Here is a 14293-nt window from a genome sequence, read left to right on the forward strand (position 1 = left end):
GAATGTCGCCCTGAACAAAGAACATTGAAGCTGGTATCTGACATCTGGGGAGGGGAAAGCTAGTGACAGTCAAGGAGGGGGTGGACTAGAAATTCAAGGTTCATACAGCTGTGACAGCTAAGGTCCTGAGATCAGAAACCTTCTATGTTTGTGAATTTTAGGGAGAAAGACAAAAAGGGTCCAGGAGATATGAGGGATGAGGGACCAGCCATGTAGCATGTAGGTAGCGGTGCATCTTCAGAGCCACGGGGTGCAAAGGAAGAACTTGAAGTAGGTTCCAGGAAACGCTCCATAACTAAATGGAGAGTCCCTCTGCTTCCAACATACCTAACTTGTAGAACAGAGGGAGAGGAGCTAGGTCTGGTAGTACTGGCCTTTCCTCCTAGTTACTGGGGTTAGGGTTAAGGTATGAGGATTCTAAATTCAAGGTCGCTTGGGCCACACAGTGAGTTGAAGGCCAGCCTTGGAAGCACACTAAAACCAAGTCTTAAAATAAATAGTAAAATGAAAGTTATGGTAGAGGTTGGTAGAGTACTTGCATAGCACTTGCAAGGCTCTAGATTCAATCTTCAATTGAATAAAAATAAACAAATAAATAGGTAAATAGATAAAGTAAATAATAGACACAAAATGGATGAGGAGGTCGGTAGGGGAAACTGTCCTCCATAAGCAGCCAGCTCCCAGCCCCTGGGAACCCACCCTGCACATCATCCCTCTGCTCTCCCTCACCGCCAAAGGTTGGAAGGCCTAGACAGCAGGGTTACATTCTTTTGCATTCCCACTAGAGCAAAGACTAGGTGTTCCACTCTTTCCTGTCTTCTGTCTCCTTTCCTCATGGGGCGTCCGGTTCCTCGGTCCTGTCCTCAGGCAGCAGGAGAGGAAGTAAGCAGGTAATAGAGCATGTTCTCAGGTACAAGGAACCGGCCACTATTCCTACAGCCATGAAGGATGGACTAGTTGACTTCTGTGCCTATGAATGGCATCCCCAAAGGCTGAAAGCATGATAAACTAACATCCCACATGAAGGCAGCGATTCAGCTTCTACTTTGGCAAGATCATTCTATCAGAACAGGAAGAGGGGTGATGGGAAGGGGAGGGAAGGAAGATGAAAGGAAGGAAGGAAGGAATGCAGGGAGAGAGAGGGGAAGGAAATGGGAAAGGGAAGAGATAAGGAAAGGGAAAATTCCTCATTCTCCTAAAAAATTCATCCTTCATTGTATCAAGTTGTATTCTCCATACTCAAATGCAATAGAAGGGACACTGCCTTTCTTGTGCGACTTACAGTGGGGTTCTAGGTTCCCAGTTGCTCCCATTTTGCTCATTAATCTCTGAGCAGATGCTGGAAATTCTTCCCAGGTCCAGTTTTAGACCTCACTGATGCAGCTGTGAAACTGTTGGGAGGGGATGCTGGGTCTGTGGAAGCTGGTGTGGACCAGACAGAAAGGGACGACCCCATTTATAGAAGCAATGGGGATAGTCTTGTGACTGACTGCCCACCCCATAAGCTGTCACCTTGTGTTTGTACCTCATTTACATCCACATCCACAAGGACAAAAATAGACTGTAATAAATTCTATAGCATCCCTTTCTCCCAAATAAATACAGATGGCTTCACCTACCATCAGTTGGTTTTCACGGCATTTTCCAAGATCAGATGAAAAAGGTCATTTTGATGCTACTTGATAGTTATGAATCTGATATATTGAGAGGTTAGACTACCTGGCAAAGATCAGTGGGGAAATTTTGTAAAGTCATCCTTATATGGTGCAGCTGCCAAATTTTCAGTCCTGCTCTGGGAGACAAAAGTTTCTTTTTGTATTTATCAGTGACAATTTTCTTTGGCCTCATACTGAAATTATAAGATATTGGCTTAGTCTGGGCTGCTGTGACAAAAGGCTCATACTGAGAGGCTTCAGCAGTAGAATTTACTTCTCATCATGGTGGAGGCTAGGAAATCTGGTATTAAGGTGTCAGCTCATTGGATTTGGAGGAGGGGCATTTCCTGGACTATGGATGGCTGCACCCTCACTGTATTCTCAAGACAGTAGAGTGGATACATTCTTGATCTCATTTCCTTATAGGGGCACCTGTCTCCATAAGGGTCAATCTCTATGATGCCATTTCAACCCCCTTTCCTCCCAAAGGCCACACCTCTACACACCATGGAATTGGGATCCACACTTCAAATGTAAATGTTGGAAAAACATAAACAGTCAGTCTATAGCAGGCTTTGATGGCTCCAGAATGCGTTTCATTATTCTAGGAACTGAGTTTGACAAAAAGCACACCCTTTTAGTTTACCAGGATTACATAAGTAAAATGATGAAAGTAAAAAAAAGACCTAGATGACAGAATAATATATGGAGGACAAGTTATTTAAGACACAGTGGCTCATTGCTTCTATACAACAAACAGCAGAAGGGAAACAAATACATTTATGCAAATTCTTGATTCTTAAAAGACCTGCTCGCCTACCCTCCTGGGTACAGATAGGAAAGCGAAAAGGAGAAATTGGCCAATGTCAATGCTAGGAAAGTACTTAAAACAAAAATAATACAGAGTTTAAGGCCAATCCATCTTGGGTCTTCAAATGAATGTGAATGATGGGTCTTGAAAATAGACCATTTTCCCATCACTAGTGAAAGTACAGAAAATTTGGTATGATTATTCCTAAGAAGTTCAAACATTTGGCCCTTGGCAGTACAAGCAAAAGAAAAGCCAAATTGAGCATCAAAAAAAGATTCAAAACATACACAAAAGTATTTCTTGTATCTTGCTATTCTATAATTAACTTCACAGTGGAAGGTGGCATCATACTGCACTTCACTATGAAATGGACTGTCTACAAGAAGAAGCAAAACCCCAGCATGGCAGGCTAGGAATTGTCTATACAGTGTGCACGGAGCTGTGGACAGTGTTGAGAGCACAGGGAAAGGGAGGTTTGATCTTCTTTGAGTCAACAAAGAAAGAAAGGCTAGATTAATTTTTGGAGGTTCAGGCCAAAGACATTGAAGGCAAATGTCCACTCCTAGGAATGGGCTGTTATCACCTCAGTATGGTAAGGTTAAAGGTAATCTTGGGTCATTCCTTGTTGGCCTGCGTATCTGGGCAGCCTAGTCATCATCTCTCCCTTTCAGAGACTCCAACTCTGTGGGCTGCCTGCTAGGATGGACTCTGGCTGATTTAGAACACTATTCCCAGAATAAGGCACAAAGTAGAACCTTCTAAAAATACACCTTTTGGCTGGGAATGTAGTTAAGCTGGTAGAGCATTTACCTATACCACATGGGCCCCAGAGTTCCATTCTTGACACTGTAGAAACTGGGTATGGTGACACTCATTTGTGTTTTAATCTTAGCACTTGAGGGGGGCGGGGAAAGGTCAGAAATTCCAGGCCATCCTACACTAAATAGTGGTTTGAAGACCTGGTTTACATGAGAACCTGTCTAAAAAAATAAAATAAAGAAATCAAATAAAAACATGCCCCTCTTTAAGAGGTGGAACAAAAGAAAGATTTATCAGCACATGGAAAGAGATACAACATCATTAGTCAGCTTGGAAGTGCAAATCAAACCACAATAATATACTGCTTCAAATCCACAAAAATAAGTAAATATGAATAGTAACAAGTTGTTCTGGCTAGGGTTTATGTCAACTTGATATAGGCTAGAGTCATTTGAGAGGAGGAAACCCCAATTGAGAACATACCTCCATAAGATCAGACTGCAGGCAAGCCTATAGGGCATTTACTTAACTAGTGACATGGGAGGATACAGCCCTTTGTAGGCAGTCTATGCCTGGGCTGGTGGTCCAGAATTCTATAAAAAGGCAGGCTGAGAAAGTCAAAGGGGGCAAGCCAGTAAGCAGAACCCGTCTATGGTCTCTGCATGAGTTTCTGCCTCTAGGTTCCTTTCCTGTTTAAGTACCTGCCCCAACTGCCTCTGATGATGAACTTGTGACATGGAAGTGTAAACAAAATAAGCCCTTTCCTCTCCAAGTTTCTTTTAGTTACAGTGTTTTATCACAGCAATAGAAACCCTAAGTAAGACACACTTGTTAGCAAAGACTTGAAGAATCTGCGATCCTTCTATTCTGCTGGTGGGAATAGGGTGTGCTGTGGAAGGGATGCATTTCTTCAAGAGTCCATATGACACAAGAACTCCACAAGGAATAAAGCAGGCATTTAAAAACTATGTATGCACAAGAGTTCATAACAACAGTATTTAGATGGATGGGTAAAAATTCACAAGTACTACATGGTGAACAAACTTTTAAAATGCAGGCCTGAGGATGAAGATGTGGTAGAGCTCCTTGTCTTAGCATTCACAAGGCCTTGGGTTCAATCTCCAGCACTACACATGCAAGAATATGGTACACTTCCATCCAATCCAATATTCTCAACAATGAAAAGGAACATGGCATATAGCAAAGAGAAGTGAAAACATATGCTCCACAAAAACTCAGACACATGTGTTTACAGTGATATTGTTTATAGTAGCTCCAAAGTGGAAAACTCAAATGCCTAACACCTGATGAGTAGATACACAGAATGTGGTATATCTGCATTATTCATCCATATATAGGAATAAGGTACCAACAGATGTTACTGTTTTCTAATACTGAAAGCATCCTATTAGACAAAGGTACATGTATCTTAAAATGGAGAATAGGTTAGTGGTCATGCAGTAGTTGGGACATAGATGGGGTGGATGAGAAATGACCACTAATGGATAAGGGAATTGTTCAGGGAACGATGAAACTGGTATTACAGTCATCACAGCATAATCCTGAACATATTAAAATACAGTGCAGTCTTAAGAGTATGAGCTTTATGGCATGTAACTAAAAGTAAAATAATTAATAATAAATAAGTAGCTGGTGCTAGATATGAATATGCACTCAAGAGAGGGGAAAAAGATCATAAGTTCAAAGTCAGCCTAAGTTACAGAGTAAGACACTATTGCAAAAACTAAGGGCTGCCAGGTGTGGTGGCAAAACCTTTAACTCCAGCATTCAGGAGGCAAAGACAAGACAATTTCTGAGAGTTTGCGACCAGCCCAATCTACACAGTAAGTTCTAGGACATCCAGGGACCCTGTCTCAAAAACAAAACAAAGAAGCACACAAACATCAAGGGCTAAGACGTGAGGAGGACATTTTTGCAAGGCTCTATGTTCAATTCCCAGTACCACAGAAATAAATAATCAATAGGAGTCAGGGAAGTGTAAGTAAAGAACAAATTATAGGCCCTTGCCAAGGATGAATCTCAAAACATTCCACCAAGTGAGAGAAGCTGATTACAAAGCCACAGCATACAACCCCATTTGTATAAAAGGCCTCAAGCCATATAGACAGAAAGTAGATTAGTGATTGCTTAGACATGGGGGGAGGAAGTAGGAGAACTAGGAACTGACTGTGTGTGGGCACAGGGTTTCTTCTTGGAACAGTGAAATGTCTTGACACTGGGTTATGTCTGTAGAACTAAAACTACACAGGAAGTTGCTGAATCATATACTGCAAGCATGTGAGCCTTAAAAGAAAAGGTAAAAACACAGACACGGCTTTATCTGGATTTACAAGTATTCTACAATAAGTGTGTGAACCTACTGCCTGCCACCGAAAAACAAGGTGCTAGACTTTCTATTGATGTGGATAAAGAACATATTTTATAAGAACGAGTAAAAAGAAAAACAAAAATGCAGCATATGACCATAGTTGTGAAACTTGAAAGATGGAGGGACACAGAGTGGATTGTGTTACTGCTTTTTCTATCGCAGGCTCTCCTGTAGTTTAGGTTGGCCTTGTACTCCAAGCTAGCTCCAAACCCATAATGTAGCTGAAGATGACTTTGAATTCCTGAATCTCCATGTTCACGGTTCTTGGGTAAAGGCTGCATTACTCTACCCGGGGTGAATTATTAACAACAGTGCTTTCTGAGTTAAGCTTACTGGATGACCTGTACTTGGTAAAGGGACTTCCTTCCCTCATTGTCTATATTAGCACATGTTACTTTAAAATTTTTAATTCTGAAGTGCACACACCGTCAAACAAAATGCTAGTCAGTGAGAGCAGGACAGGCTTCCATCCTTGGTCCCCAGCCCCCCATCTTCAGGGCTGCTTGATGAGATTGCTCACATTGTTTTGCTGCCCAACAGTCCTGCTGGTGAAAGAGGAGACTGTGCTATATCCAGAGCTCTAATGAATAAGCCAGAACTCACAGCTTCAACAAAAGACTTCAGACAGGTGGGGTGGTATTTGCTTGTAATCTCAGCATTTGGGAAATGGAGACAAGGGGAACCAGAGGTTCCAGACCAGCCTCAGCTACATATTGAGGTCAGTTTGGTCCATGTGAAACCCAGTCTTAGAAAGATAACACCAACAGAGCACACACTGACAAATAAAAAGAGATAACATCCCTTTCATCTAAACCACACTAAAACATTATATACCCAAATAGTTAGATAGTGTCTCTTATGCAAGTCCTATTTTTTCAATATCCCTCCAGATACAGCCCATGCCACAGAGACACACTCCTCAATGCACAGGTATCGAGAGTTATTTTACAAGAGTAATTTAAGAATGATGCAATGGCAAAAAAGGGGGTAACTCAGTATATTCAAAACTCACATTTTTTTGAAGAAACCATTTGAGGCAATCTGGTCAAATTGGATTTGAAGGAAGAAAAGAATTGGAAGAAATAAGTCCCAAGAGAAGACTCTGATGTGCCAGGACTGATAAAATGGTTTCTACCCCACAGAATGTCAAGTCACAGAAATTGTCTGAACAGAAATTGGTGCTCTCTGTCGCCAAATGGGCAAACAGTCCACACCAAATTCGTCATTCCTCTCAAAAGAGGGACTGAAGGTAGTCCAGCTTCCACCGTGAGAGTTTTAGGACTACGACCTCTGAGAAGGCTGTGAAAGAGTGTTCCCATCCCTGTGTAGCCTCACTTTCATTTCCTTCGCCCTAGAGTCCTTCAAAGCAAGAATTCCTTCAACAGGTAACCCCAGAGCACTCAACTGATTCTGATCCTAACATCTCTATATCCGTTCAGTTTGTGCTGAAGTTTCCACTTCTTTGGGGGAAATGATGGTTTAAGTCTGAAAATCCAGACAATGGAATTTAATTGTAGGAACGGTTCCTCTCCTTAGTAATGTCTGAAGCTGCTCCAGTGTTCCTTGGTTTAGTCACTTTCCTATGGCTGTGACAAGACACTATGACCAAGTCTTATAAAAGAAAGAGTTTCTTTGGGATTGTTATTTCAGAGGGTTAGAGTCCATGATTGCAGAACAAAGGCATGACAGCAGGAACACCTGAGAGTTCACATCATCATCCAATAAGCAAGAGGCTAACTGGGAATAGTGAGGAAATTCAACATGATGCACCTCTCCAACAAGGCCACACCTATTAATCCTTCTCGAATAGTTCTACCAACCAGGGACCAGACATTCAAACATATGAACCTGTGGGGGCCATTGTCATTCAAACACCATGCCCCTGTTTTATGCTCTGCCTCACTAGAGAGGGTGACACTGTTCTTACCTGGGGTTCTGAGGGTGGATTAAGGAAGTCCATGAATGCCCAAACATATTTATATGGGGAGCACTCACACACAGAGAGAGCCAGACCCTCCTCTTATGAGGGATCACAATCACACACCGAAACCACATCCTAAAGATGGTACCTCAAATCTATTGGTGGAACAAGTTGCCATTACACTTCCCCTTTTTGTCTAAATAAGAGGGTTTTAAACCAGCCACAAAAACTATATACAATGATAATAGATATCACGTATAGTCCAGGAGAAAAAAAGGTAAAAGATACACAAATTTAGACCTACAACCAGCAAGAGCAACAGGGTTTTAAAGCTTTGATCCCAAGACCTTGGTACTCACTATTCTTTCAGACCTGGAGCATCTCCTCCAACTCCAACTTCCATCCAGACAACTCCCACCTATTCTCAAGCCTCAGCTTTGACGCTGATCCATCTAAGATGGAGAATACTCCATCTCAGTCTTCCTTGCTATAGCATTCATCAGGTTTGACATTGCTTAACTCTGGTATGAACTCTATGAGCACAGGGACCCTGTGTGTTTGTCACTACTACGGTGCCTGGCACAGTACCTGGCTCCTTGGAGGTCTGCAAGATACAAATGTAAAAACTGTGACCCTACAGTTTGAAAAGTTGGTTTTAATTTAAGAGAGCATCTAGAAAATTGATTGAAAATGAAAACAAATAGACTTTGCTCAGTCAGCGAAGTGCTTGCTCTACAAGTACAGGGACCTGAGTTCTATCTTTGGGAATCACATTTTAAAAAAAGCCACTGGGGGCGAGGGAGATGGCTTAATGGTTAAGAGCACTGGCTGCTCTTCCAGAGGACCCAGGTTTAATTCCCAGCACCTGGATGGTGGCTCACAACTTCCTGTAACTCCAGCTCCAGGGGACCTAACAACACTCTCTTCTGACATCTGTAGGCACGAGGCATGCGCCTGGTGCAGCGACATAGCTGCAGTCAAAACACCCATGCACACTTTTTATCATTTTTATTTTAATTTTAAGTAGCTTGTTTTACATGTCAATCCCAGTTCCCTCTCCCTCCCCTCCTCCCGCACTCCCCTTTCCCCCCACCCTCCCACCCTATTGCCAAATCCTTCCACATAGGGGATCTCTAGAGTCTGTCATTTCACTCTGGGTAGGGTCCAGGTACTCCCCTAAGAGTCCAGGCTGAGAGAGCATCCCTCTTTGTGCTATAGGCACACGATGACTGTTTGTATTCCAGGGATAGACACTGATCCACAGCTCAGGGCCCCATAGGTTGCCCAGGCCTTCTCGATGACACTCACATTTGGGGGGTCCAGATCAGTCCCATGATGGCCTCCCCACTGTCGGTCTGGGGTCCAAGAGCTCTCCCCTGTTCAGATCAGCTGTCTCTGCTGGTTCTGCCAGCCCATTCTTTGCCAATTTGCTCATCACTCCTCTCTGTCACTGGGTTCCTTGGGTTCAGTTTAGTGATTGTGTGTTTGCCTCTGCTTCCATCAGTCACAGGATGAAGGCTCCCGGATGGTTATAGACATCAAGTTCATTATCAGGAATGAGCATTCGAGGTGATCTCTCCACTATTGCTTAGCTTGCCAATTGGTGTTATCCCTTTAGATCACTCGAGGACACTGGTGCCTGATCTGTCTTCGATCCTATGATTCCCTCTTCCCCCTATTCTACCCCCACCCACTCAACTTCCTGTTCCCCCATGACCAACTCTCTTCCTCTGCACCCCCTCTCTTCTTCCCAGCTCCCACTCCCCCCCCCTTGCCGTGTTCCCCATCCATTCAGAGGATCTTGTCTCAATCCTCTTCTCTTGGGTACTATGCATATATGCATATTTTTAGGTTCTTTCCTGTTTCCCAGACTCTCTATCAGTGGAAGTGCAGACTGGCACTATCCTGATCCATGTCTAAAACCCATATATGAGTGAGTACATACCATGTTTGTCTTTTTGCGACTGGGTTACCTCACTCAGGATGGTTTCTTCCAGTGCTATCCATTTACCTGCGAATTTCAAGACTCCATTGTTTTTTTCTGCTGAGTAATACTCCATTGTGTAAATGTACCACATTTTCTCTATCCACTCTTCAGCTGAGGGGCATCTAGGTTGCTTCCAGGTTCTGGCTATTACAAATAATGCTATGAACATAGTGGAGCAGATGCCCTTGTTGTATGAATTTGCCTCATTTGGATATATGCCTAAGAGTGGAATTGCTGGGTCTAGTGGTAGATTAATTCCCATTTTCCTGAGGAATCTCCATACTGATTTCCAAAGAGGCTGTATGAGTCGGCACTCCCACCAGCAGTGGAGGAGTGTTCCCCTCTCTCCACATCCTCTCCAGCATAAATTGTCTTCGGTGTTTTTGATTTTAGCCATTCTGACAGGAGTAAGATGGTATCTCAGAGTTGTTTTGATTTGCATTTCCCTGATGGCTAAGGATGTTGAGCACTTTCTTAAGTGTCTCTTGGCCATTAAGAGCAGTGTAGTAGCATTCTAAACAGATCCCCCAGGCTCACTTTCAATTAAGAATTTAAAAAAGGAAGGTGGACAGTATCTGAAGAAGGACATCAGTGTTTGCCCTCTGACCTCCACATACATGAGCACCCCTGTACATGCATACTACCTCTTCATATATACCCACACAAACATGCACACATATATACAATACACACAAAAACATCAGCATCCTCATAATGCTTGTGACTAAACTTCAGGTCTGAAGTGTTTCCCAAGAATGGGAAAACCTGAAGCTGGTATTTCAATAGAACCAACCACCTGCTGAAAACGAGAAAAATAACTGGGACAAAGTGGTGGAGACCCGGGGACCAGACACAGCTAAGTGTGAGATATTTCCGGTAAGATGGGGATACTGGGAGGTAATAAAGAAGATGGTGGACCAGATTCTAGGTCAAAACCATGGTAATCTTAATTTGACCTGATTCAGAGTGGTCTTGACAGGAGCAACAAGGATTATGTGAAGTATATTTATTGCTCCTAAGTGGCTTAGTTCTCCACAGTGCCTTTCTCTAGTGCACTGGTACATGCCCGTGCTACTTCTGTTCCTAGGAGAGGTTACGCTAGGGGCAGGATAAGGATGATACAGCTCATGTCTCTAAAATAGAACTTCTAAGCTCCTGTCCTGATTAGCAACAAAAGGACAGAGAGCAACAACAGTTAATTACTGACAGTTCTCACTTCCATTTTCAATGCCATTTTCCAAGCACACATTCTATAGTTTTAGAGAAGAAAAATATAATTAAAAGAAAGAATTTAAGATGCAGAGTACAGGTGTATGTAAGCACTGTGTGTACATGAAAAAGCATAACCACACAAGCATCAGATTATAGCTAGCTGAGGAAGCATTTTCAAAATCCCATAGTCATTAAACTATGTTCATGCGGTGAAGAGAGTCTCCAGAATAATTTAACTTATTTTTACAACAGTGAAAACATATGGAGGCAGGACCTTTTCAACTATTCCATCAAGTAAATTAGATGCCAGGTAGATTTCTTAAGGCAATTTCATCAACATTTTGAATGTATCTTGCTGTTTATCTTTTTGTTTGTTTTCTTGAGACAGGGTTTGTCTGTATTGCTTGAGGGGCTGTCCTGGAACTCACTCTGTAGACCAGGCTGGCCTTGAACTCACAGAGATCCTTCTGCCTCTGCCTTCCGAGTGCTGGGATTAAAGGCATGCACCATCAACACCCAGCCTTGCTGTTTATCTTAAAGATTCTTAGGAAGTTTTGAATGCTTCTTTGTAATATATCCTTGACTTTTTTCCTTAAAATGTACAATTAGCACTATTGCTCCAGGAGGATTTGGGTTGATGTCTAGTTCTTCAGAATCTCTTGTGGTACCCCCGGGGACCCTTCTGGGGACCCTTCTGAGGAGAGTCCATGGATGTGGTGGGGAAACACAAGCACAGACAGCGGAGATCAATCACTATATGTCTGTGCAGATTTCAGAAAGCTTTGAACATAGTTCAAAAGACCATGCCTTTCACAATAAACGATTCAGTATGGCCGCCTGTGCATAGATGATCCTTCTGGGATTTCATAAAGCCTCCTATTATCATACCACAAACATACTACCATGAATCTCCCATTCCTTATCTCTGTCACCAATGTGGCCCATTGGTGATTACCCAGCATCTATTCTACCCCAACCAGGAACCTGGGACAGTTATAGTAATTAATTCTGTTTTCCGTGACATAAGATGGTTTAGGAAAAAAATGTGATTCCAGTTTGGGCCATTAAAATCTAAGGAAAAAAAATCAGCTAAGAAGTCTTCTGGAAGCTTTGCTTGAACCAGGTGGAGACATCTTACTGTCAGTTTGGGGATGGAGCTGATACAGAGGGGTTGCTTAAACATGACAATCACCAAGAAAGCAACTCAGAAACTTTAAGAACTGCACATGAGTCTAGCTCAGGATATCCTGAGATAATATCTCCTTACTAACAGTGAGATGGCGGGGTAGGGGTGGGGCTGGAAAGATGGCTCAGTGGTTAAGAGCACTTGCTGTTCTTCCAGAGGACCTGGGTTCAGTTCCCAGCACTCACATGGTAGTTAACAATTATCTCTAATTCCAGTTACAGGGGATCCAAGCCATATTCTGATCTCTTTGGGTTCTAGGCATGCAAGCTGTGCACATACATACGTACAGACAAACACTCAAACCCAAAATAAAAACAAATTTTTAAATAGAAAACCTGGAGATGATATGTCTTCTTATTAACTGAATCAACTGATGTGTGGATTCTCTGTTACTTTTGGAAAACTTGAATTATACATTTTATATTTGACTAGAAAATTTTCTGTGAAAGGTGAGAGTTTATCACTGCATTCCAGAGCCTAGGGCAAAACACCACACATAGTAGATGCATAATTCACATAACAATGTCTAGTCCATTTGTATTTGACAAATTCAGAGAAAATACTCCATTATCTATGCTATCCTAGTTAGTCCTAAGTCTTATACCTAAATTACTTTTTATTCCAATTTGCATTATCAAATTTATTTTAATGTCTTTCAAATCTTTAACATGTTATATATCTGTAATGAGTTTCTTTTCTGAATCTGGAAAACAATGGCAACTATAACTATAACTATCTAGTCTTCAACTCCTTCAGAGACCCAAGAAGGAAATAACATTAACTGAGTAAGCAGGAAGTGCAAGTAAACAACCTCCAAACAATGTGAGAAATGACAAAAACAGCTGGTTGCCTGGACAGTCACCCAAGGTTCCTCTGCAATGTTAGGGCATCCATCTTCAGTCTACAGGCCTACCGTATCTATCAGATATTTCTGTGAAGCAGGATATTCTGAGGACTTTCATGCCTTGTCTTGGCAAGGTTTACAGTCACTCTTTTTGGTGTCCTGTTTGTCCAATTTGGACAGTGTGGTGTCAGCAATTGAGGGAAGGGTGTTTTCTCGCCCATTGGCTTACTTTTGCCACAAAGAAAGTAAATTCCATGTGAAATTTCTTTGATGCACATCATCTTCTACATAGTTCCTTCCATGACCATCATCTCTGAAGCAGACTGGTGCTGTCATAAAAAATACCCATTTTATTAAAACATTTTAAATGCCATGTTATGTAGTTCTCTGAAGTGTTTGGAGTTTATGTAGAGTGAAGAAAGTACAGCCCTGAGGTCCTGGATTGCAGTGACCATGCAAGCACAGATGCATGGAGGAGAGGAGCATGTTCCCTGCCCGAGGAACACTCAAAGAGCACAACAGTTGATTGTGTAGAGATTGTGTGGTGATGTGATGCACGCTCACACTGAGAAAACACAAAGGCTACACAAGGTCCTCACTACTTAGTTCATTTGTTCAAACACTTTAGACTATGGAGGTGCTTGGGGATTCAGCATAGACTCACCGGCCTCAATGTGTGCCTCCTAAAGGGAGACTTATTCCCTTCTTTTGGTTACTCCTTATAAAATAACCTATGAAGCCCGGTGTGGTGTCCCCTCTTCTGTAATCCTAGCACCCCAGAACCTGAAGCAGGAATAACCCTGACTATATAGTGAAAACTTGTTTCGAAGAAAGAAAAAAAGCAAAGAAAGAAAAAAAAGGAAAGTAGGCTAGTCTGCTATAAGGTATTGGCACAGGAGTTCTATGTGCATTAAACCACCGTGCTGTCTTCAACAACTCAGAAGTATTATCATCTCCATTTAAAATCTGATCTAAGTGGGCACCTACTTCATTAATGAAGGCAAACACATGGGCGTCATTGTAGCACAGACTCTAACAGAATGCATTGCTGTCATAGTGCAGAGGTTCAACAAGAGGGAAACTTCAATAAGCGAAGAGGAAACCATTCTCCATCAGATAAGTGGAAGCACAGACTCCCTTCCTGCCACTGCTGCACAGTCAAGCAGTCCCTGGACCCAGGCAGAGAGGAGAAGCAGGAGGGGCAGGGTTGATAGTTAAGAAAGAAACCTTCAATGCGTGTCCAAGGAAACCTGCTTTAAAAAAAGGCACAAGGACCCGTGGGCTCAAATGCGCTGCCCCAGAAGGAGAGTAGCCCTTTCTCTTTCTCTCTTCCTGGTGTGGGCCTGGGTATTTCTCCATGCAAATTTCATTTTAATCAGAGTCGGAGGCAAGTCTTTCACTTAGAACATTTCTAATGCTCTACTTATTTTTAGTTTTCTAAACTTCATTAAATACAAATTCAAGTAAGTAAAAACTTTACACACCAAAAATTAACCAGACCTCCAAGTCTATACAACCCAGTTGAATTA

The sequence above is a fragment of the Mesocricetus auratus genome, unplaced genomic scaffold (genome assembly GCF_017639785.1).
Source record: "Mesocricetus auratus isolate SY011 unplaced genomic scaffold, BCM_Maur_2.0 Super-Scaffold_100676, whole genome shotgun sequence".
Lineage (NCBI taxonomy): Eukaryota > Metazoa > Chordata > Mammalia > Rodentia > Cricetidae > Mesocricetus > Mesocricetus auratus.